General features: G+C 44.9%; 1 non-coding gene across 1 annotated transcript; it reads left to right on the top strand.

The window, feature by feature from the left end:
* The first annotated feature begins 15,047 nt into the window (after positions 1-15,047).
* On the top strand, positions 15,048-15,176 carry LOC123457872. The gene has a single exon (XR_006635231.1). It is a non-coding gene; the product is annotated as a small nucleolar RNA SNORA51 (small nucleolar RNA).
* The last annotated feature ends 8,132 nt before the right edge of the window (positions 15,177-23,308 follow it).

Genomic DNA, 23,308 nt, shown 5'->3' with positions numbered 1-23,308 from the left:
TTGACATCCAGCTGGGATGGCTTGAGAAATCCTGGGAAGAATTCTGCCCACCAAGCTCCAAGCAACCTACATCAGCATGGGAAATAGTAATGTAATTGTGTTTTAGGCCATTATGACTGAGGGTGGCTAGTTAGGCAGGTAACCAGGGCTTTCTGTGTGTTTGTATTGCCTCATCAGAAAACTTGGGACAAGCACAGGGCTAGCTTGTGAGTAGGATATAAGGTCTAAGTTATAAGAGGCCAAGTGCTTGGGAGGGCTTGATAAGCATTTATATTTTTATAGGCTGCATAGAGTATGCAGATGTTTTGAGACAGCGAGTCTAAACCCAACACACTGCGTTCTGTGTGGGTGAAGAAGATTGCCATGCAGGACTAAGTTCTTGGCTTGGACTCTGGGGATGTGGGGCTGGCTTTGGTGGCAGAGAAGAATGGAGCAGGCAGCCGTCAAGTGTCAGGGAGCTGAGATGGCGTCATAGGTCAGAGGCTGCTTTCTGTGTTCCTTGGAAAATCACCTAACTTCCCTCGCCTTTTTTCCTTGTATTTCCCAGGAAGAAAGGGAAAGGGAGTTGGATAAGCTCATCGCTGAATTCTTGAGATCTGCTTGAGACCTCTGTTGGGGATGGAGGAGTGTGTTGAGCACTTTACAGTCTGGTTAGAATTTCTCTCAAGGTTTTCTGAGCCATGTGTTGTCAAACTGCCTAATCTATGCATTCTTTCCATTTTTCCCATTGTACTGCTCAAAGCACTGATTTCGTGCTTTGGTCTTTCCTGTGAGATGGTATCTTTACTGAGATTCAGACAATCACATTCAACCTTCAACCCAAGAGTCAGAGAACCTGGCACAAAGTGGGTGCTCCATGGCTGCAAGGGGCAGGTGCCAGCTTCGCCAAGGGGACTAAGTCTCAAAGGTCCTGCTAGGGAATCCAGGCCCACTTGGGAATGGACACAATCCATAATTGTGTTGTGCTGTGGCACTTTGCTCTCATGACTTCTGGTGACTCTGAACAATCCAAGTGCATGTAAGGCAGAGCTCTGGTTTCATTTCGCCAGTGCTTTCTGGTTAGTACCTTAAGGAGGAAAAGTGAGTTGGAGAATTGGCACTTAAGAAATTACTCACTAAGGCTGAGAATGTAGCTCAGTGGTGAAAGACTTGCCTAGAATTAATAAGGCCTTTACAAAAAAGAAAATAAAAATACTGGTTAATATTGCCCAATATATATATATATATATATTGGTTTTCTGAGGTAGGGTCTCTAGCCCAGGCTGACCTGGAATTTACTATGTAATCTCAGGGCGGCCTTGAACTCACGGCAATCCACCTACCTCTGCCTCCCGAGTGCTGGGATTGAAGGCGTGCACCACCACATCTGGCAATATTGCCCAATTTTGTTGATATGCTCTCCAGTGAGTCACAGCATCTTAGTGAATATTTAAGGGTTAGTCTCTGACAGTGGTCACATTTACGTGGGAACAGTCAATGTTCCTTTGGTAAGAAGCTTATAGGACTGAGGTCAAGTTTACAGGCCATTGGTTAGGTATGGGTAATGCATCTGACTTTTCTCTGTCTTCTCTCTTCCCTTACTCTCTCTACCCTTCCCTCCTTTTCTCCCTCTCTCTGGGGTCAAACTATGTAGCTCATTCTGGCCTCTAACTCATGATCATCCCTAGTGGAAGGCCACAGGTATATGCCACAATGCTTGGCTCCATTTACTTCATTTTTCAAACTCTCCCCAGTTTTTCCTTCTATGTTAATAAACTTCACCAATATAACGATAGTGCTGAGAACAAAGATGAATTTACCCCAAAGCAAGAGAGATCAAGTAAAAACATGGCCAGAATGCATTTTTCCTCTTCCTCTCTCAAAAATAGTTGTATGTGACATGTAGAAGAGACCAGCATTTTCAGTTCTCTGGTCATTTTAAGTCTTATCAGAAAGAACCATAAGGACTTATTTTTCTCATGCTCATTGCAGTCCTGTCACAGTTCCCAGCCCATATGTCTGCCTTAATGAGAAGATTAAAGAGCCATTAGAGCTGTTTGTCTTGTTGCTAAGCAGAAGGTGACAGGAGAGCTAAATTTTCCCCCTTGGTTGGTGTGGTGGCTCTAAAATCACGGGGACCCCATGGCTGCAGTGACCCTGATTTTTATGACCTAGGTATGATCAATATTATCTTAGCAGTGTTGAGATCTACAGACAAGGGATAAGAAATTTCTTTGTCCTGTGCCAATGGAAGGAACATATGAAACACACAGGGGAATTCAAATGACATTTCGGGCCTGGGTTTTTACTCAACCACCGAGCTTGTTTAGCAGAGCTGGTGGCGCAAGACCATGGTTATTGATTTGTGGATTGATGACTGATTTTTCATCAAGCCATCTGTTAAATATCAGTCACTCACATGACCCACCGTGGTGAGTTATAGAGCAGGTTATAAGAGCTATACGATACTGTTTCTTTCGAAGATAATAAAACCTTGTTTGGTAGCAAAGTGTCATCAGTGCATGGAAAGATCAGTACTTGTGAGCAAAGGCTAAGTGCTGGGGGAAGACTGAAATGAATTTCCACTCACCTCTCCTTTTCTAGGACTTTAGGTGCTAGGGATCTCATCAGTGCAATGCCAGCCAAGTGGGAAATGAAGTACTGAATTATTACTCTGGGAAAGCAGCCTATATCCTCAACTAGTATGTCTTCTTGGTAAGTCGTATTGAGGATCATGAATCAGGCTTGAGGTCATGTGGGGATTCATTGCTCTAACCCTACCACATTGGAACCCACAGAAATCTTTCTAAATGTACTTTCTAATAAGCTGAGTGGATAAGGTTCTCAAGGAGGGTGAAGTATTCCCATGGGTGTTGTGGTGGCCAGTTGGATGCAATATGTCCCCCATAGACTCATGTGTTTGAATACTTAATTTCCAGCTGGTGGCACTGTTCTGGGAAGGTTCTAAAGGTTCTGAAAGGAAGTGAAGCCTTGCTGGGGGAAGTGGCTTACTGGAGGCAGGACTTTGGGTGTTGTAGCGCAACCCTTCTGGCTCTCACTTCTTTCTTTTATTTTATTTATGTATTTGAGGGAGATAGAGTGGCAGATAGAAAGAGAGAATGGGAGCCTCCAGCCACTTCAAACTAACTCCAGATGCATGGGCCATCTTGTGCATCTGTCTCATGTGGGTCGTGGGGAATCTCATGTGAGTCCTTTGGCTCAGAAGGCAAATGCCTTAACTGCTAAACCATCTCCCCAGCCCGTGGCTCTTACTTCTTATTCCCTAATGATGTGAAGATGTGATGCTAAACATGATTTCTGTATCGTGGTAGATATCCTTTTGAAGCCAAAACAAACCCCTTCTTTCCTTGAACTGTTTCCGGTTGTGTATTTTGTCTCAGCAAGGAGAAAGTAGCTAAGACAGGTACCATACTGTGCAACAGGAGGAGAAACTGGCACTGAACCCAGAAAATGAAAAGCAGCATGTTGGCCCAGTGAATGTTCTCCCTAGTAAGACATGGGCCCCTGAAGATGATGCTTTAGTACCCACAACATAGCTTTCTCTTGGAAATGAACCATTCCAGATAGTTTGAAATTATTAGCTTATTATCTATTTATTTTGTTCTTTTTCAATTTTTATTTGAGAGGACAGAGAGAATAAGAGAGACAGAGACACACATGCATGCACGCGCGCACACACACACACACACACACACACACACACACACACAGAGAGAGAGAGAGAGAGAGAGAGAGGGAGAGGGAGAGGGAGAGGGAGAGAGAACTGGTGCACCAGGACCTCAGCCACTGAAGTCGAATGCCAGATAATGCCGTACACTTGTGCCACCTGGAAGGCAGGTGTGACCTTGTGCTTGACTCATCTTTGTGCATCTGGCTAACGTGGGATCTGGAGAGTAGAACATGGGTCCTTACACAATTTCTGTGGGGTTGACCTGTATCCCCAGTGAGGAGGACCTCTTTGGATAAGGGGCACGGATAAGGGAAAGGATTGTATCAACATGTGCTGTTTACATACTAAGTATGTACATATCTAATAAAATATTTTTTTTAAAAAAGGAAGAAAAAATAGGACATGGGTTCTTGGGCTTCATAGACAAGCGCCTTAGCCACTAAGCCATCTCTCCAGCCCCTATTTTGTTCTTTCTTGAGGCAAGGTCTCACTCCAGGCTAGGCTGATCTGGAACTCTGTAACCCCCGGTGGGCCTTGAACTCATGGCAATCCTCCTACCTTAGCCTCCTGAGTGCTGGGACTAAATACATGCCAGGCTTTGCAAATTATTTCCTTTAAAATTATTCATTTATTTTCTTGCATGTGTGTGTGTGTGCGCATGTGTGTGCCAAGGCCTCTTTATACTTCACACACATCCCACATACTTGTGCTACTTCTGGCATCCAGCTTCACATGGGTCGCTAAGGAGTCAAACCTAGTGTAGCAGGTTTTGCAAGCAAGCACATTTGACCACTGAGCCATCTCTCTAGTCCCCATATAATTTCTTGTAACAATCTTTCTTCCTATAGGGAAAGGATTCTTGAATAGAAATCTGTTAGAAATATACTAGGCTGGTGTCAGAACATAGGTGCGGTCACCTTAAGAGTCTCATGCTGTAGAAGACCAGGTCAAGTGGGAAAGTGGGAGGCTAGTCCCCTGCTGCCAGGGAATCCCAAGGCCACCTAAGTTTTGGCCTTTGGTCCTATCTAGTGCCTCCATGGCATCTAGCAAGTAGGCTGGGTCATGTAGGATATAACCTTTCCTCCCCCCTGAGAATGTATAACAGGAAAGACACTTGCTTCTTTCTTCCCCTGGCTTTGGGACTTCACCATGCACAGCCTGAGGCGTGGTGCTCTGACTCCCTGTGAAGCTTTGGCCAGTCAGCGCATCTGCCTCTCATCGAACCCGCTCTCCTGCTATTTCTCTATCTGTTGCAAGAAAGGTCCCCTATGCCAACAATGTGTGTGTGTGCCATATTCTGCAAGATGGCATGGAGGAGAAGAAGATGTGAGCAGAGGAATGGGGAACGTCCAAGAGGTCTCAGGGAATACTTGTTTTGAGTTGGCTTGAAGGTAGGATGGGGTGCAAGAAGAAGGAAGCAGGCTTTCTATGTGGGTGACCCTAACAGAACCGAGCAAGTGGTGTTCAATGCACTCAGAAGGGCAATGTGCGTGGTATAATTGCATATGCTTTTTTTTTTTTTTTTTACCTAATGTGTTAAAAATATTTTCATGGTCCCCTCTAATATGATTGCTTTTGGAGACAAAGTCTCCAAAAAAGAGTCCAGGCTGGTCTCCAGCTCCCAATCCTCCTGCCTCAGTCTCCCAAGTACTAGGATTACAGATGTATAGCACCACTCCTGACTAACCTATGATATGTGCACATATGTATGTATGCATGCATGTGTGTGTATGGGCACACATGTACACATGTGCTCTGGTGTGTGTGGAGGTCAGAGGACAACCTTGGGGTATTGGTCCTTGATCCTTGCCTTTCATCTTGTTTGAGGCAGGTCTCTCTTGTTTTCCGCTGTGAACTGCACACTTGTTGGCCTGCAAACTTCAGGAGTTTTCTGACTCTGTCTCCCATTGTTCTAGGTGTGTTAGGATTGCAGACATGTGTGTGCAACTTGCAACTGGCTTTACATGCATTCTAAAGGTTCCAACTCTGGTTGTCAGGCTTACAGAGCAAGCACCTTTAGCTACTGAGACAAATACCCAGCCTTTATAATGTGACTTTTTTTTTTTCCTGTGGTAGGGTCTCACCTATAATATGATTTTTTTTTCAAATTTTTATTAACAACTTCCATGCTTATTAAAAATATCCCATGGTAATACCCTTCCTCCCCCCACTTTCCCCTTTGAAACTTCACTCTCCATAATATACCCTCCCCATCTCAATCAGTCTCTCTTTTATTTTGATGTCATGATCTCTTCATCCTCTTATGATGGTCTTGTGTAGGTAGTGTCAGGCACTGTGAGATCATGGATATCCAGGCCATTTTGTGTCTGGGGGGAGAATGTTGTAAGGAGTTCTACCCTTCCTTTGGCTCTTACATTCTTTCTCCTACCTCTTCTGCATTAGACCCTGAGGCTTGGAAGGTGTGATAGAGATATTACAGTACTGAGCACTCCAGTCACTTCTTTCCAACACCATGATGCCTTCTGAGTCATCCCAAGGTCACTGCCATCTGAAAAGAGAAGATTCTCTACCAAAAGTCAGAGTAGCATTAATAAAAGGGTATGAACATTAAGAAAAGTGCTTACTGGGCAGTTCGAAAAGCATGGTATATGCATATAACATGAGTTTTAATGGTAGTTCATCATATGGATAATAGTTACAGTCTTCTGTTTCTTTTTGAACCTTTTTATTGACAACTTCCATAAATGTGAACAATATACCATAATCATAATCCTTTCCCCTTACAAATTCACCCCACTGAATCTCTTCTTTTTTAAAAAATATTTTATTTTTATTTATTTATTGATAAGAGTGAGAGAAAAGGAGAGAGAGAGAGAGAGAGAGAGAGAAATAGAATAGGTGTTCTAGGGCCTCTAGGCACTGAAAACAAACTCCAGATGCATGTGCCATCATGTGCATCTGGCTTACATGGGTTCTAGGGAATTGATCCTGGGTTCGTAGGCTTCCCAGGCAAGAATCTTAATCACTAAGCCATCTCTCTAGCCCTGTCTTCTATTTTGATGTCATCATATTTTCCCTCCTATTCTGCAGGTCTTGTGTAGGTGGCATTAGCCACTGTGAGGCCATGAATACTGTAGCCACTTTGTGTCTGCTAGACAGTATTGGAAGCACTCCTTCCTTTCCTTTGACTCTGACATTCTTTCCACCTCTCTTCCACAATGGTTCCTGAGTTTTGCAGGGTGTGAAAAAGATGTCTCATTTAGTGATGAACATTCCACTGTCACTTCTCAGCACTTGGGTGAGCTTTGAGTAACCCAAGTGGTCACCACCATCTAAAAAGAGAAATTTCTCTAACCAAAAGTGAGAGTAGCATTAATATATGGCCATAAGTATAAGTATTTAGCAGGTAGTCTGGTGGGCATAATATATCCATTTATCCAGACACAGTAGTAATTCTCCCCCCCCCCCATCGGGCTTATGATCTCATATACCATAGACATTTTTTTTGTTTGTTTTTGTATTTTTGAGGTAGGATCTCACTCTAGCTCAGGCTGACCTGGAATTCACAATGCAATCTCTCAGGGTGGTCTCGAACTCATGGTGATCCTCCTACCTCTGCTTCTCAAGTGTTGGGATTAAAGGCATGTACCACCACACCTGCTCCATAGGCTTTTGATTAGATTTTCAGCACCAGCCAAGAGCTCCCTCCCATGGAGCAGGCCTCAAGTCCAATCAGACAACAGTTGGTTTCCCCTATAACAAAATGCCGTCATTACACCAGTTGATACATTTGGCCTGTCTGGCCAACCATAAAGCTTGCAGAGTTTACTGCTTGTTAACACTATTCATGACTTTTCTCTCCCAACAGGCTGCCTACATCTTTCCAGAATCCTGACAGTTAGTCAACAGGGAGGAGGCTTCCAGCTCAGCTCCAGCTTGATATCTCACTGACCTACAGTCCAAGCATGGAGTCTTCAGCAATAGAGTCTTACCACATAGCTCTGGTGGGCAACCAAGAGCCTTGGTGATAGGCTGTAGTGTTTTGGAGTGTGCAGACTGATTGATAAGTAAATCCTTCTGGAGGGCTTATTGCATGTCAGGTATTGTGTGAAGAAATAAAGTAGAAAAACAATTGAAAAGATGGACTGGGTTACTGCACTATTGTCTTATTGGGAAATAGTTATTTGCTGATAATTTTACTCTTTTTCTTTATTTCTTTAAAAAACATACTTATACTTATTTGAGAAAGAGAGAGAGGGATAGAGAGGAAGATGTAGATAGCGAAAATGGCACACAGAGCCTCCAGCAACTGCAAATGAACTCCAGACGCATGTGCCACCTTGTGCCTCTGGCTTACATGGGTACTGAGGAATTGAACCTAGGTCCTTAGGTTTCACAGGCAAGCATCTTAACTACTAAGTCATCTCCCTAGACATATCATTTTCTTCTTTTGCTGTGGAAAGATCTAGGCTACCTGCCACTTCTATGTTATCTACCTATCTTTCCTATTTTTAAAATACGTTTAGGGCTGGAGAGATGGCTTAGGGGTTAAGGAGCTGCCTGTGAAACGTAAGTACTCTGGTTTGATTCCCCATTACCCATGTGTGCCAGATGCACATGTTGGCACATGTGTTTGGAGTTTGTTTGCAGTGGCTCGAGGCCCTGGTATGCTTATTCTCTCTCTCTGTAATATATATGTATATATTAGAGAGAGAGAATATGTATATATATATATAGGTTTTTTTGAGATAGGGTCTCACTCTAGTCCAGGCTGAATTGGAATTCATTATGTAGTCTCAGGGTGGCCTCGAAATCTTGGTGATCCTCCTACCTCTGCTGCCCAAGTGCTAGGATTAAAGGCGTGCGCCACCACGCACGGCTATAAAATATTTTTTTAAAAATCATTTTTATTATTTACTTGTTTAGGGAGTGTTGTATGTTTGTTACATGCCACCATGTATGCAGATGCACAGAGCCCAGGAGCATGCATGTGGGGCCAAAAGAGAGTGTTGGGCATCCTCCTCTATTGCTCTTTCACCTTGTTGCCTTGAGACAGAGTCTCTCACGAAGCCTGGGGCTTGCACTGTTTGTCAGTTAGACTGGCTGAGCAGTGAGTCTATCCATCCTCTTGTCGCTGCCTTTCCCTGGAACACTGAGGTCACAGTCATGTGTGTACATGGCCGTGCTCAGATTTTAATTTTTAAATTTTGTTTATTTGAGAAAGCGAGAGAGGCACACACACACACACACACACACACACACACACAGAGAGAGAGAGAGAGAGAGAGAGAGAGAGAGAGAGAGAGAGAGAGAGAATGGGCACACCAGGGCCTCCAGCCACTGCAAACAAACTCCAGATGCATGCACCACCTTGTCTATCTGGCTTACATGGGTCCTGGGGAATTGACCTGATGTTCTTTGGCTTTGCAGACAAATGCCTTAACTGCTAAGCCACCTCTCCAGAGTCCACGGCTTTTTATGTGGGTGCTGGGGATTGGACTCAGGGCCTCAAGATTGCGCAGGAAGTGCTTTTTACATGCTGAACCACTCCTTCCTTCCCCTTTCCCTCCACTTTTTCTGTTTTGGTTTTTCAGGATAGGGTTGCTGTAGCCCAGGCTGACCTAGTCTCAGGGTGGTCTCAAACTCAGCGATTCTCCTACCTCTGCCTCCAGAGTGCTGGCATTAAAGGCATGTGCCACCATGCATGGATCATCCCTTTCTTTTTTTTAATTTTTATTAACATTTTCCATGATTATAAAATATACCCCATGGGAATTCCCTCCCTCCCCACCCCCACACTTTCCCATTTGAAATTCCATTCTCCATCATATTACTGCCCCATTACAATCATTATAATTATATATATACAATATCAACCTATTAAGTATCCTCTTCCCTTCCTTTCTCTACCCTTTATGTCTCCTTTCCTTTTTTTTTTTAACATATATTTTATTTATTTATTTGCGAAAGATAGAAAGAGGCAGGGAGAGAAAGGGAGAGAATGGGTGTGCCAGGGCCTCCAGCCACTGCAGACAAACTCCAGATGCGTGCGCCTCCTTGTGCATCTGGCTTACATGGGTCCTGGAGAGTCGAACCGGGATCCTTTGGCTTTGCAGCCAAACACCTTAACCGGTAAGCCATCTCTCCAGCCCTCATCCCTTTCTTTTGATGAGAATGAAATGCAGTCACAGTCCCTATTATTTATTTTTCTACCAGCTGAGATGAAATGATCAGAAAGATAAGTGTCATCTGTGCTCCATGTACACTGCCCACTGGGACAGACAGCGATGTGTGACTGAGCACTATCCTTGCATGCCAGCACTGTTCTGCTTGATTTTTCCACGTGACACATGAAGGACATCAGAGAAGCTTGGGATGTACTTGGATTATTAACCTGGGTCACTGATTCTTTTCTCCAAGAGAAGCCAGTTTTTCTCATTTAAAATAAACCAACCCCTGCCCACCCAATACCTGACTTTATAAAAAGAGAATGAAAAGATCTAAATATCTTGTAGGCACATTACAGTGTGGTTATCCGGGTGGTATGTGCATCTCCCCATAGCAGTGTAGTAGAGTTGCCAGGCAGAAGCAGATGGCCTGGGTCTCCCTCGAAATGTACAGATGGAGATAAAGAACTGATTTGGCCTTTTGTCATTTAGATTATGCCAAACTCACACAAGCAGGGAATCTGAACTTCTGGCCTGAGCTTTGCAATGTGCAGAAGGGACCGCGCTAGCTTGTGAGTTCTGGCATTTGAGCAGTGTTTGATGGGCTGACAGTCAACCCATGACCAGGACACTGTGGTCAGTGGTCTGCTGTGGGCACCTGCCTACCTCCTATGGGCTCTCCTTTATTTGTTTATCTAAATGGCTTCTGCTGGCTCCTCCCAAATGGGTTGCCATAGGACTGGTAAACATCTCCTTTCTCTGGTTATGTCTCTCTTTCTCTGGCCTTGTTTTTGTGCTGTATTTCTTGTTTTTTTTTTTTTTTTCATTTCCTTTTGGTGTGTGTGTGTGTTTGTATGTAGGTACCTGTGTATGTGGATGCACATGCCTATGTGTGTATATATGTAGAAGCCAGAGGATCGCATTGGGTGTTGATCCTTAGGCACAATCCATCTTTTTTTGAGATGTCCTGAGCTAGCTGGCCAGTGAGTTCCAGGGATCTTCGAGCAAGGAAAGCACTTACTGAATTATCTCCCTGCTTTTATTTTGTCTCTGGAAGTCCTCGAGGTACAGACGAACCAGTCGGGTTACCTAACCAGGTGGGCTCCTCTCACTGCCCCCCCCCCCCATCAGTCACAGTTCCTGGAGCTGGGAGAGCCTGTGGAGGCTCCTCACTCCATTGTGCCATCTTCCAAGGGTACCTTGGCCAGATCATCAGAGATGAGGACCCCATGGCCTTATCTACAGACTCAGTCAAAGACATGGATGCTCACTTCAATGTCATACTTTCATAGCCTGTTTTCGATACCTCACTCTTCTGCAAAGCTGGTCTTTTCTCTTAAAGTTGCACTTAAAGGACACCCTACAGCAGCGGTTCTCAACCAGGACAAATGTCCTCAATAATTTAGCAATTCATTGAGCATTTGCTGGGAGATACTTCTGGTTGTTACAACTGGGGTGAGGGCATCTAGTGGGTAAAGGCCAAAGACACTGCTAAATCTGCCCCCACCCTACCCAGAGCTCAGGACTGTGTCCCTTAGAGAGAACTGTGGGGTTCGTGATGTCTGTAGTACTGAGGCTGAGTAACTTCATGCTATGGTAAAGAAAGCTTCAGAGATTAACAGGAAACAGAAACCGTTATTAAAATGTAATTATTTAGATAGCTTTCTGTCAAAGTGCTTGATTACCTGCCTGAGGCAAAAGCTAGGACCCCATTGCTAAAAACACCATATGCTGCTGACACAGAGCATGGAGAGACCTGGCTGGAATAGAGAAGAGAGCCAGTCCCCACACAGTTAGCCTGTCTAGTGCTGGAAAGCATTACGTGAGCTACCAGGGGAATGTGGCCAACAACAGTCTGAGCAACCAGAGGTCTAAGCTGCTCAGAAGGAAACACCCTGACAGGATGTACATGCCAGGACAGTAGTGGCACACAGCCTCAGTGGGTAACCAATAGCTTTCTAATTAGCTAAGAGATCCATTCAGTGTAAAGGAACCCATATTTGGAATTGGGGACCAGATCAGAATTCTATGGAGACAGATTATGTCCTTCAATGTCAAGCTCTCACTAGTCTTTGGCTAAAAGAGGGGTTACATATGTCAAATTCTCCCCAAATTAATAATGCATATCCCATTTAAACTATGCTGAGTTCACTCTCTGTTGAGAATCTGTTCTTCTTTTTCAGAAGGTGGCAAGACTGGAGGAGACAAACTACACCTCACACTTCGGCCAAGCCATAGCTGAAACCAGAGAGTAATGCGGAAAGGAGCCAGAGTGTTGCTTCAATGCTGAACCTGATGATCAGCGCCAGGGTGAAGGAGGCAGCATCAGGGGACACTCAACACCTACTAAAGCAGAGATCCAGAGGCTCCCAAGAGCTCTTCACTGAAGTAGACTTAAACTCACCCACCACGGCTCAGGAAATTTTGCTGAAGAGGAGGTAAAAAGATTGTAAGAACCACAGGTTGAGACATCATGCCCAGAGGCATCCCCTCACCCCCAAAATAACTGACTGCTGCTCCCACAATGCATAACCCACAACCCCATGGGGAATACCTGCAACCCCACTGAGGAGCATCCTCAATGGAATGGGGGCAGGGATAGGGAAAAAGAGGGTACCGACACCTGATGTATCCATATGAAATATATTGTTGATAATAACAATAATAATAACATAAAATTGGAATTGTTTTATTACTTAATTTCTGTGGAGTTGTAAATTGCTGAGTAAAGGTTCATCTGTAAATGGGCCCTGTGTGGTTCCACACAGCTGTGGAAACCACTGATCTCTGCAGGCTCCATGTGTGGAGTCTGGCTATTAGGGGTTCAGTTAATGGCACTATTGCTGTAGGAAAAAAAAATTACTTATTGATGTCCCAAAGGAAATCAGCTTTAGGGGATTTGAATATAGCAGTGCCTTCCCTCAGGCGTGCCTTTGAATATACCAGTGCTTCCCTCAGGCCTGCCTTTGAATATACCAGTGCCTTCCCTCAGGCCTGCCTTTGAATATACCAGTGCCTTCCCTCAGGTCTGTCATTGAATATACCAGTGCCTTCCCTCAGGCCTGCCTTTGAATATACCAGTGCCTTCCCTCAGGTGTGCCCTTGAATATACCAGTGCTTCCCTCAGGCCTGCCTTTGAATATACCAGTGCCTTCCCTCAGGCCTGCCTTTGAATATACCAGTGCCTTCCCTCAGGCCTGCCTTTGAATATACCACTGCCTCCCCTCAGGTCTGCCTTTGAATATACCAGTGCCTTCCCTCAGGTCTGTCACTGAATATACCAGTGCCTTCCGTCAGGCCTGCCTTTGAATATACCAGTGCATCCCTTCAGGCATTCTCTGAGTCCTTGTTAACTTCTTTCTGCTTTATAAAAAATATTTTATTCAATTTCATCTTTTCAAGGAGAGAGAGAGGGGGGAGAGAGAGAGAGAGAGAGAGAGAGAGAGAGAGAGAGAGAGAGAGAGAGAGAATGGGCATGCCAAGGCCACTACAAATGAACTTCAGATGTATGTGCCAACATATGCATCTGGTTTATGTGGGTTCTGGGTAGTAGAACTCATGTCGCTAGGCATTGCAGATAAGGTCCTTAAACACTGAGCCATCTCTCCAGCCCGTGTTTTTTCTTTCTTTTCTTTTTCTTTCTTTTTTTGGTCTTTTGAGGTATGGTTTCACTCTATTCCAGGCTGACTTAGGATTCACTATGTAGCCTCAGGGTGGCCTCGAACTCATGCGATCAACCTACCTCTGCCTCCTGAGTGCTGCGATTAAAGGCGTGTACCACCACACCTGGCTCCATGTTTTTTTCTTGATAAGGAGGAGTTGGGAATAGCTGGAAGAGTATCCTGGATTGTGCTTCATGTGGAGCGTCTTGCTCACCCAAATGTGGCTTTCTCTCACTTGGTGTTTTTGTGCACAATCTTACCCTGTCAGACTGCTCTACATTAGTCTGTCAGTCCTTCGTCTCAGAGAGAGAAGGTGACAAAATTGGTGCTGTTTGAGAAGTCTTCTAAGGCTGATGCTGCTCCGTTTTATCCACAGAGGAAGGAGTTGGGTGTGTGGGGGGTGGTGCCTTGTGACTGGTGGCCTCTCCCAGGGGCCTCAGATCTGCATGCTTTCTGACCTTCAAACTGTCATTCCTGACTGTCAGCTCAGACGTCCAAGGGGCAGTTCTTACTGCAAGTGTGGCGCACACCTTGAATCCCAGCACTCGGGAGGCGGAGGTAGGAGGATTGCTTGAGTTCGAGGCCACCCTGTGACTACATAGTGAATTCCAGGTCAGGCTGGGCTAGAGCAAGACACTCCTTAAAAAACAACAACATCTCTCTCTCTTCCTCTATCTGTCTTTCTCTCTGTGTCTGTCGCTCTCAAATAAATAAATAAATAAAAATTTAAATTAAAAAAAAAAACAAAAAAGGGCTGGAGAGATGGCTTAGCAGTTAAGCGCTTGCCTGTGAAGCCTAAGGACCCCGGTTTGAGGCTCGGTTCCCTAGGTCCCACGTTAGCCAGATGCACAAGGGGGCGCACGCGTCTGGAGTTCGTTTGCAGAGGCTGGAAGCCCTGGCGCGCCCATTCTCTCTCTCTTCCTCTATCTGTCTTTCTCTCTGTGTCTGTCGCTCTCAAATAAATAAATAAATAAAAATTTAAATTAAACAACAACAACAACAACAAAACATCCAACCCCTCCCTCCAAAGCAAAAAGAATAAGACACTGAAGAAGCAAGCGACTTAGGAAGGTGTTCCTAAGTCGTCAGCGGTTCTCCGTATCCCATGAGTACAGTCCATGTGCCACGTCTTAGGAAGGACTTGGTCTTTCTGTTCCTACCCCCCCACCCCCAAGAAATCCAGTTTGTGCTGGGAGAGCACCACATGCTGGTGAGGCCTGCATGTGAGATAACCACGTGGAATGGCATCTGGTGCATTTGAACCAAAAAAGCAGCTTGCTGCTCCCACATTAGAGATGTGAGCCAACTTTGTGGGATATTTGGGAAGATGTGATTTAGGTTAGTCCTGAGCAGACTCACTGACTGCAGCTCTGTATGGAAATAGTAAACATCTGCTTCTGTATTTGAGAAACTGCCCAGAAGGTAAGTGAAGGGGTGTGTGTGTGCGTGCGCACGTGCACACGCTCATGTGCATGATGGTGCACATGTGGGCTATACATGTGTTACACACTACGGCTTGGGTCTTTACAGTCTAAGCTTATTTTGAAGATATTCATTCATTTCATCTTATTAAAAACATCTCTTTTAAGACTCTCATTGCTTACCACAGGCTGTGTTCTTATACTGACATAGAAAGAGGAGACAAAGTGAACCTACCCCATGTACCCCCTGCCTAGACCACTGTGTCTGGTCTGTATTATGAATGGGGAGACATAGAAAAGAAAAAAAGTCTTTTTCTTCTTCTCCAAGAGCTTGTTCTGTTAAACTACATAGTACATTTTACCACAATAATAGTCCTAGCTACATTTCCTTCCTCACTGAAGCATGGTGTGTCCACTCATGTGAAAAGTGAACACTCCTACCTGGCCATCAGGCCACATTTACTACCTTAATGAGAGAGAGAAAGTGAGAAAATGAGAGAGAGAGAGAATCAGTGCGCCAGGGCCTCTAGCCACTGCAATCAGACTCTAGACGTGTGCACCACCTTGTGAGCATTCACAACCTTGCACATGAGTCACCTTGTGTGTCTGACTTATGTGGGATCTGGGGAGTTGAACATGGTTCCTTAGACTTTGTGGCAAGTGCCTTAACTGCTAAGCCCTCTCCCCAGCCCCACATTTACTCTTAAGGTCAAGTTTGGGCTTCTCTTGTGGACGAACCCACAGGTGAGCAGAGAAAATGGTAGGTGCAGTTCTGCCGAAGCACAGGGAAGCCCTCAGGGAAGGCCCGTGCAGTCACGGTAGGGCTGTCAAACACCCTGTAGTTGCTGCAGCCTCGCTCTGAGTGAGCCAGGGGCTCTTCACGGCAACACTGGCGAGTATTTGGCTGTCCAGGAGGTACCCCAGCACATCCTTGAGCCTGTAGGTGGAAAGGCCACTGTGGGCCTGGGCTTTGGGCATTTCCCAACACAGCACCCTGCCTCTTGCATGGATTGCTTTCTTTTAAATGTGTGTGTGTGTGTGTGTGTGTGTGTGTGTGTGTGTGTGTGTGTGCCTGCCTAGCAGAAATAAGAAATACCTGGGCTCCAGTGATTCCCTCACCTGTCATGGAGCTGGTGCAGCTGGCTGCTCCCAAGCAGGTTACCCTGGCCCCATTTCAGTCATCATTTTTAAAATCAAAAGTCTCATTTTACTGCATGCTACTGTTTCAAGCAAGACCATGGCTTCATCTCTAATTTCTTGCATTCTCCTTTGCTCATAGCCCCATGCTAACTGTCTGCTGGAACCCAGATCACACATTTACTGTCATCCATCCATGATACACCCTCATGTATTGACCATGCCACACCCCATTGCTCCTTCCCCCCTTTAGCCACCTTCCTTTCCACTTTCTTTGCCCTTATTTCACTGGGAATTTCTTGAAGCCTGGAACTATATCTTAGTAATTAATTGATTACTTCATTAAACATTTAATTCAGGTTTTATGGAGCTGATGAATCACAGCTCTCTTCCCCTTATGAGTTTGGAACCTATTGAGAGATAGATGTGGGAGTTAGAGAGATGGGGATAAAAATGCTTCTCCTACTACTGAAAACCATGAAGGGACCATGGCTTTGGGTGTCCAGTAGAGCATTTTCTCTCTTATGCTCGTGAAATGAGCCAGCCACATGGAGACAAATATTCCATGATTCCACTGAAGTGAGGTACCCAAAATAATTAAATACAAGATAATCAAGTAGATGCAGAAAGTAAAATGGTGGTTCCTAACACTTGGTAAGTGCTCAATCAATGTCCACTCCAAGTATTAGCTAATTCAGGGACCTTGATCCTCTCCTTAAAGTTCATTCCCCAGAGGCTTGCTTTCTTTGAGATTCCTGTCCCTGCCACACTTGCATAGTCTCAGGCTGAATCTGGTAGAAATTCACAGCTTGTCACACAACGATGTCATTCCTCGCCTACAAGGGTGACCAAGCAAGTCACGCAGCTTTTCAAAACCACACTTGTCCTGGAGATGGACATAAGAAAACGGCAATGAAAGCAAGCCTTGGGGCTGGGAAATGGCTCCGTGGCTACAGTGCTTGCTGCTCAGGCAAAGTGATTTGAGATCAGATCCCCCAAACCCATGTAAAGCTGGACATGACAGCATGAGCAATGGTCATCCCAGGCTGATGGTAAGATAGGAGGTGGAAATGGGGGAATCTTTCATAAGCTCATGAGGCCAGCTGGCCTGGTGAAGGCAGTGGTGAGCAATGGCAGATCCTGCCTCAAACAAGGCAAAAGATGGGGGATGGTGCCCGAGCTTGTCCTGCACTCACACATGTACACACAACACAAAGCACATACACATCCCCTCCAATAAAAAAGACTGGGACTAATAAGAAACTTGAATGCCACTTTAATACTTTAATCATGGGCAATTAAGTAAACTGAATTGAGAAAGGCTGTCTAGGCTATAGGGGAAAGGGTTATGGTGAAGCAAGAGAGACTTGGGAAAGACTATTCTAGAAGGGATGTGCCTAGACAGTGTGCTTCAGTGTTTCAGAACTGCTCTTGTCCATTGCCAGAACCATTGTGTTCATTGGCTCAGTCCTGTAGCGGTGAAGGGATGGCTGCGGAAGGCAAGAGGGACTCACTGTCTTCAAAGTCATTATAACCTCACGCCTTCTGATTAGCAGACTATGATGTAGCCATTTTAGAAAACTGAAACGTGGGCTAGGGTTATAGCTCAGGGGTAGAGGGCTCACTTAGCATGTGTGAGACTCCAGGTTCAATCCTCAATATTTTATTTATTTAGTTTTTTTTGAGGTAGGGTCTCACTTTAGCTCAGCCTGACCTGGAATTCACTATGCAGTCTCAGGTGGCCTCGAACTCTCAGTGATCCTCCTACCGCTGCCTCTTGAGTGCTGGGATTAAAGGCATGTGCCAACATGCCCAGCTGTTTTTCATATATATGTATATACCTATATATGATTTAATTAATTAATTTATTTGACAGAGAAAGAGGGAGAGAGAGAGAGAATGGATGCCCCAGGGCCTCCAGCCACTACAAACAAACTCCAGACATGTGTGCGCCCCCCCCCCCCCCATGCATCTGGCTAACATGAATCCTGGGGAATCAAACCTGGGTCCTTTGGCTTTGCAAGCAAACACCTTAACTGCTAAGCCATCCATCCAGCCCCAATCCTCAATATTTTAAAAATTGGAAAAGACAATAAAGATAAAAGTTGGTGATATTTCCTCCATGCTAATTTTGTTAATACTAATTCTATTTTTTGTTATATTAAAAAATTCTTAAATATTTAGTTATTTATTTATTTGAGACAGAAAGGCAGATGAGAGAGAGAGAGAGACAGAGAGAGAGAGAGAGAGAGAGACAGAGGGAGAGAGGGAGAGAATGGATGTGCCAGGGCCTCTAACCACTGTAAATGAGCTCCGGACGCACGTGCCACCATGCACATCTGGCTTACGAGGGTTCTGGGGGAATTGAATCTGGGATCTTTGGTTTTGTAGGCAAGTATCTTAACCACTAAGCCATCTTTCCAGCCTGCTAATGTTCTTGAGATACGGTCTTAGTTCCTCTACTGCCCTGCACATTCTGGCCATGCCTACAAACCAATCTGTCTTGAGGATATACAAGGTTCCTTTTTCTTGTTACTTCTTCCTGACCCCATTTTTCCAGCTGCTCTTCCCTTTGGCTGGTCTCAGCTCTAAGGTCACCTCCTTCAGCGAGACTTCAAGCCCCACCCCTAAAAGCAGATTCTTGCTCACCATAAAGGCTCCTGTACCTTGTGTCTATAGTTAGCATTGTGCTTACCGCACTTTGTTTTGTCTGTTTCGGAAGCTGCCTGCCCCATTGGGCCGAGTGTGTTACAACACCCAGAAGGATCCCTGGCTCCATAACAGTTGCTGAATGAATGAGCAGAAAAATTTAGGGGAGAATTTCTATTTGTTTTGTAATCTCGAGGATTAATAGCAGGGCTGCTGTTTAGAGGGTGTAGAGTTTGCAAGACCGCATAATGCCCAAACACTGGTTTCCAGGAGCAGCTTTTAACCAGAAATTTCCTTCACAAAGCGATTAGGTTTACTACCTTTCTTCTACCTCACCATTCCATTTACCTTACACAAAAGGCTTCGGCCTCCCAGGAGGACATTAGCACCTGCTCACGTGTTCCCTACCTGCTCACATATTCCCTCATGGCTCTGTGTAACTGCAGAGTCACCTTATTCCCTAGAAACACACCTCTCCATTCACAGGCCCCTTCCTTCTGGATGGCATGACCCATGTTAAAGACAAAAAGAAATGCATTTTTTTTATTTGAGAGAAAGAGAGAGAGAGAGAGAGAGAGAGAGAGAGAGGGAGGGAGATAATGGGTGCTCTAGGGCCTCTTGTGGCTGCAAAAGAACTCCAGATACATGTGCCACTGTGTGCATATGGCTTTATGTGGGTACTGGGGTATCAAACCTGGGCTGTCAGGCTTTGCAAGCAAGTGTCTTTAACCGCTGAATTATCTCTCTATCCCAGTATTATTTTTAAATAGTAAGAAGAGCTGTTTTCAGGACTATTGCATAAGGCAGAGAGACCAACTCCATCCTGAATGCAGCAGGGTTGAGCTGGGATTAGTACGCAAGCCAAGGGTAGACAGGGGCATCAGAGGAGGGCGTTGGAGGGATCTCACCGAACTGACGTCATAGGATTCCTGGTTGAACTGGAGTTAGCAAGAGTGGACACCAAACCCAAGGCCTACTTGAGAGGTAGGCTTGGAGTTGCCCGATGTAAGTCTGGGCTGTGCTTCCTATCCTTAGTAAATTCCCTTACCATTGGTGTCTTTATCTTTGTTTTGCCTTATCATAGGCCTCTGTGGTCTGAGAGTTCCACTTGTCATGGAGACCTGAGGGTGCATCTCCTGTCCCCTGCCCCACAGGTGCTGAGGCATAGAGGACTTTCTCTTTGTTGTTCACTAGTGCATTCAGACGATTTCTATTTTGCTCCCCTCAAGAATCCTGTTCTCTGTGACTATGATTCCAGCAGATGATATCACTCACTACCCCTCTGATTCAGCCACCATGGGTATCCCCGCCCAGCCTTCTGCTCAATAACACTTCCAAAAATAGATTGCTAGTCTCTTCTATTACCTCAGATCTTCTTCTCTTATCATGGTATTACTATTTTGACCATTTTCTGACCTTATCCATTGGTTGTAAGTCTACCTCTGGGGACTTCATTTCCTTCCTAACTCAGCTTAGTTTTATGCCATTTTTTTCTTTTTTTTTTATTTTTCGAGGTAGGGTCTCCCTCTAGCCCAGGCTGACCTGGAATTCACTATGGAGTCTCAGGGTGGCCTTGAACTCATGGCAATCCTCCTACCTCTGCCTCCCGAGTGCTGGGATTAAAGGTGTGCACCACCACATCTGGCTTCATTTTTTTTTTCTTGAAAATATTCTGTTTTCTGCTAATTTCCCCCTCCATCATCCTTGCCCAGTCGTATCCAGATGCTGGTTAAATCCAATGCTCTACTTGCTTTTTACTTCTCAAGTAGCCAAATATAGCTAGAAAACTCAGGACTGCACCAATGGGGTTCTCTTTGAATTTCTAAACACATATATCATGAAAGTCTTGCTTATTTGCCACCTTTGAATAAACTTATTTCATGCTCTCTTCTCTCTATAAACTCCATACTTTCCCCCCTTCCTCCCATGTGACTTCACATTTAGTTCACTAGCAAATCTTCCAGCCTACTTGCATCTCACCACATATCATTCATTCTTGACTATTTCATGGTCCCCAACCCCACAGCGTTACCTGATGCTGGGTTCCACTGGTCTTTTACACAACAGCCTTCATCCTGTAATTAGTGCTAACTTTCTGGAATTTTAAAATGTTCTTCCCTATAGGATTAATCATGCCTTCAAGAAAATACACAAGCTATTTCTCTCCTCATTCAGCAAATTTCTTTTGACTCTTCAACACTGTCCTTTACCCATCATTTCCTTCCTCTTTCTTTCTAATTATGGTAAAATGTGCACAGCATAAAAGTTCCCATGGGCATCAATTTTCATACTACAGTTTGGTGTACATTGTTGCCCATATGTTTCCACAACCTGTTTCCCTTTGAGTCGTCCTTCTCTTTTCTCACACCCAATCTCTCCTTACTCCTCTGGTCAAGATATTGTCCTCACAACTTCTTTTCAACATCATCCATGACCCCAGGACAGTCACCACATAGTCACAGCACCTGCCTTGGTTATAGGCACTTACAGGCACATATTACCACATGCAGCTTAAAAAAAAGTTATTTGTCTTGCTCATCACTGGTTCTCCTTGTAAAACATGAAGTGAGCTCATGAGACCAGGCAGCTTGTCTATTGCCCATCATGGGACTCATTTTATATCTAGGGAGTGCAATTATGACGTAGAGCTTACTGGATGGGGTCAGTGCAGAGCCTCTGTAGTAGCGTGAATTAGGTGTGCCCCATAAACTCAAGTGTTCTGTTAGCAAAAGTCCAGAAGCAAGAAGGAATATCTATGATAGAAGAATTAGGCTTTATTAGAGGAGAGTCCAGTTGTAGAGGGACACTGTACATCTCAGTAGTGGAGAGTCTGGCAATGTGAAGTGTCCATCGAGCATAGGGCCAGGGAGGTTTTATGTTCAAGGAGGCGGGAGGGCAGAGAACTTCTTTCTTCAGAGATAGGTGGCCAGGTATCCGGCTCCCCTGGGGTCATGGGGATGGCAGACGGACGTCTCTTGACAGACGTCTTGGCGGTCAGCAGAAGGATGATGGATTTCTCAGAGCCTCAGCAGAGAGATTTGCTAACTCCTTCATGTGCTGAACGCTAGGTCTCCAGGCGATGGTAATGAGGGAAGTGGTGCCTCCTTGACGAGGTGTGCTGCTGGGGCAGGCCTATGGCGTTATAGCCAGCTTCCCTTTGCCAGTGTTTGGCTCACACTTCTGTTGGTGTTTGCAACCTCCTGCGACAGAGGTGATGTCCAGCCTCTTCTTATGCCATCTTTGTTTTCCCTGCCATCGTGGAGTTTACCCTCAGGTTTGTAAGCCAGAACCAACCTTTTCCTCCCATAAGCTGCTTGGTGCCAGCAACATGAAATTAACTACAGTGGCCTGTTTTTCTTTTGTGATAGAGTCTTACCATATAGCTCTGGCTAGACTTGAACCTGAACTTGCTATGTAGCCCAGGCTGATCTCAGACTCATGTTCCTCCTACCTCAGCCTCCTGAGTGCTGAGATTACAGGTGTTGTGAGCTCAAAAGCTGTCCATTCTTCCCCTCTTCCCTCTTGGCCAAGCTCAGCCTGGGATTTGCACCATGTCCTGCTATAGAAATTGACCACACCCAGGCTAAGAAGAGAGAGTGGCGCTTCCCCCTAGCTCCCACCTCAGTCAGTCCCCCAAGGCCACTCCCTTGCAGGACAGTTTTCCTCTTCTTTATTTCCATAAATCTTAAATAGTCACCCCTACACAGTGTTCTGAAGGTACTCCCAACCCTTCATCTATCACTTTTGAAGTCCACATTTCTATCTTTACCACTTTTGATCTTGCTAGGAGAAACTGACATTAAATAGCAACCTTCAGCCCAAGAAACAATTTGTCTCCAATTCCTATATATCTTGAACCCAGAATCTGACAGGATTGTGCCACCATGGCTAGCTCCTTCCTTCCCTTTACTCCCTGCTTAGATTCTTTGCCCTTTCCTCTTAAAATTTTTCTTTATTGAGAGCTTTCATTTTAAAATATGTTTATTTATTTATATGAGAAACAGGGGGAGAGAGACAGATAATAAGTTCGGGAGCACTGGTATCTTTTGCCATTGCAAGTGAACCCCAGACACAAACATCACTTTATGTGTGTGGCTTATGTAGATGCTGGAGACCTGAACCTCTGCTAGTTGACTTTGCAAGCATGTGTCCTTAATGGCTGAGCCATCACGCCAGCCTAGATATTTGTTTATTTGTGCACCAGGGCCTCTTGCTGCTGCAAACACTTGCACCACTTTTTGCATTCAACTTTTTTTCAGGTGGGTGGCTTGGAAATTGAACCTAGGTCAACATGAAATACAAACAAGCACCTTGACCCACTGAGCCATCGTCACAACCTCTTGCCCTTTCTTTTTGGATTAACACGCTTCAATTAATTATGAGAGATCTATGCTGACACATGTAAGTATTACAGAAGACGAACCATACACATCACAGAAATGGACCCTGTGAGGTAGACCTAAATCCAAATTCCTCCCTACGTCCACTTGAGGGAGAAGGCCCAGGAAAAGTGTTACTTTGTCCCTGACTGGAGACTCATTCTCAGCCTAGAGTACCAGCCAGAGGCCAAATTGGTGGGTGTGTGATGTGAGTCAAATCATACTTAATGCCTCTTCTTCTCTCCATCCCATTTCTCTCAAA

Source organism: Jaculus jaculus, chromosome 1, assembly GCF_020740685.1.
Source record: "Jaculus jaculus isolate mJacJac1 chromosome 1, mJacJac1.mat.Y.cur, whole genome shotgun sequence".
Lineage (NCBI taxonomy): Eukaryota > Metazoa > Chordata > Mammalia > Rodentia > Dipodidae > Jaculus > Jaculus jaculus.
Note: the sequence above shows the minus strand (reverse complement) of the source record. Positions and strands in the feature narration are given on the sequence as shown.